General features: G+C 35.2%; 1 pseudogene; it reads right to left on the bottom strand.

The window, feature by feature from the left end:
• Positions 1-2,771: 2,771 nt before the first annotated feature.
• On the bottom strand, positions 2,772-2,890 carry LOC138835520 (U2 spliceosomal RNA; annotated as a pseudogene).

The following is a 2,890-nucleotide window of genomic DNA, read 5'->3' as shown; positions in this document are numbered from 1 at the left end:
AAATAGTAAAAACCAGAACTGCAAGCAGGCAGTGAGGGTGAGCAGTAACCTTGTAGACCATTGCAGTGACAAACTTATACTCAAAGTACTGTAAAGGCAACTATTGGAGGGCTTGTGATTAGGAGGACACTATGATCAGGCCTGGGAACAAGATTGCTCTGACTGCTCTTGAGAAATGCTTACTGTAATAATTCAGATGCAAGAGTGGAGGGCCTTGGATTTGAAAGAAAAGCTACTGCTCACATTTGGACAGCATGGAGTGAAACTAGAGGTTGTGTACAGAGATAGTCAATGCCTAGGTTGGAAGAAATTTTATTTCACAAATTCTAATTAATAACATTTATGTATTATGAAATACTTCCATCTGTGAGAACACAAATTAGTGGCCATGGTGTCAACACTTGCTATAAAATACATTTGTGCTAGCATTATTTAAGGCTGCTGCAAAATCACACTAAAAATTGAGCTCAATATCCAAGAAACAATAGAAAGATCCATGAGAATCTGGGAGTTTGTGATGGACTGCTTTTTGAAAACTAGAGTTTCCTCTCCTTACTAGAAGGATATTATACATCCAAAAACGATTATGATGGCCCCAGATTGTTCTTAAGAGTTGTCAGCAAATGGAAAATGTATGAAAGGTGGAAGCAAGAGGAAAACCCACTTCTTCACTCCTGACATTCCCGGAAGGGTCAGTTTTATAACATTGAACATTCCGTCTCTACCTTATCAAACATCTGACAATACTCTTAGACAAAAAAAGATGCATTTGTGCAAGTTGGTAGAAAGTGTGCTATTTGTGAATAATACCATCACAATCAGGGTGCTTTCTACATACAATGTGTGTGTGTGTGTGTGTGTGTGTGTGTGTGTGTGTGTGTGTGTGTGTATGAGTCATAGAAGTACACTGAAAAGCTATAAGGAACTAGGGAAATGTTGATACCCAAATTCAGCAGAGGAACATGTGAAGTCTCCTGGAGAAGTTGCTAAGCCAGCACAGGATGATCCCACAAGGAACGACTGTGAAGAAGGAAGCTAGTTAGTAGATGTCCTTCGTGGGGCCAGTACTTATAATTAAAGAGTAATAGGAAAAAAGGTAGTCGGTCATCAACGCCTGTTCCTCTAGGTAAAACTCAAGGAAATGGGATCCATCCATTTCCATTCATGATTTCTAGTAAGTTCTATGACACAGTAAAGACCTAACAGCACACAGAAACTCAAAATTAAGACTTTTCCATTACAGCCAAGAAGTCTAAATCTCTGAGGAGGTAAGTATCTGATATTAGGCCACAGTGTCCTTCTAAGAAACAATTTGACAAACATGCATGCAGAACTACTGTTTGCCAAACACTATTCTAAGTAGAAAGTTGAAGATATCTAAGCATCAGTTAGTAAAACAGAGTCAAGGCAGAGGCTTGCAACCTTTGTATAAGCCAAACCAACATTTACTGTAAATTTGAGAAAAGAACACTTTTATGAAACAAGAAATATTAAATTATTTTCAGTGCTTTCAGGTAAAATCTTCCCTGGCTTTTGTCCCCCCTGAAAAAAGACATGGTTTTACTATGTATCCAAGGATAGCCTGGACTCACAATCCTCCTGCCCCAGCCTCCTGGTTGCTGGGATTGTAAGTATGTACCACCAGTCCAGCTAATAACTTTTTAGATAACACAGAATCAAAGAATTTAGATATTTAAAGATTTAGATTACTATTTCACTTAGTACTAAGAAATCTCCAACAGTATTTCATGAAAATCAGGTAAACCTAAAAAGTAGGTATCTTACTAAATTAATTCTTCAGAATATTCTTTGCTTTTTCAAAATACTGAACAAAAATATTAGTATCAATTATTAGAATATTTTAGTTCATAAGGTAAAGAGAAGGAAAATGTGTATTAACAGTGAAACATTTATAGGCTTGATAAGCAAGAATCTTGATCAGTCTAAGTTCAAGTCCTGCCTTTGCCACTTACTGAGTAACCTTAGATAAATTACTAAACTTTGAACTTCAGTTTCCTTCTTCCTTTGCAAGATAAAAATGAAATTCCTATATTTCAAAATATCCATATATAGATAGATATACAGTCTTACAGTAATCTGGGTAAATTAAACATTCAGTCAATTGTAGTTTCCTCTGTACAGGATGAGCAGAGAAAACTCTACCTAAACGGCTATACAGACATTTAAGAACTAACTCAAATATTTTTGTAACATTTTATACATGGTATAAATCTACTTAAATTGCAATCTAATGGAATCCATTCTCTTCTGTCACAAAAATCCTAATTTGTGAAGCTTCTATCTTTGCTATAATTGCTGCTTGTCCAAGGCAACTCTAGATACAACCATACTAGTATATATTACTGCATAGTAAATTGTGATCATTTCTAATGTGTATCAGAAGCTAGGTGTTGGAAATTATTTGAATATATATAAGTAATATGAACTCAGTTGTATGACTTCCAAAGAAAGGGAAGATCAAAGATTATTGTGCCATGAGTAGAACAAAGCAAGTACTTATTAGAAGACAAAGGCTTTGATTGATTTCTCTTAACTGATGGAATCAATGTGTTGTGCATGTCTGGAAGAAAAAAAAATGATCTGAGCTTCTCAGATTCCTTCCTTATTTTTAAGACCATATAATTCATAAAACATTTATTCCTCTTTATTATTTCTAAGGTAACAAGGGTCCCTATACTTATTGCTCAGATAAAATCCTTCTTTCTCCTCAGACTTTGATTCCCACTTTCAAAGCTGTTAAACTCTTTTCCAGAAGCTTTAGGCATGTAAAAATGTTAATTTGGAACAAGCTGACCTACTAATTTTAGAAATCTTATACTGATAAGAACAGATACTACACTTGATCTTAGCCAAAATGCAGAAAAGCAAT

Source organism: Dipodomys merriami, unplaced genomic scaffold (assembly GCF_024711535.1).
Source record: "Dipodomys merriami isolate MVZ:Mamm:240054 unplaced genomic scaffold, mDipMer1.0.p SCAF_1, whole genome shotgun sequence".
In the NCBI taxonomy this organism is placed as follows: Eukaryota; Metazoa; Chordata; class Mammalia; order Rodentia; family Heteromyidae; genus Dipodomys; species Dipodomys merriami.
Note: the sequence above shows the minus strand (reverse complement) of the source record. Positions and strands in the feature narration are given on the sequence as shown.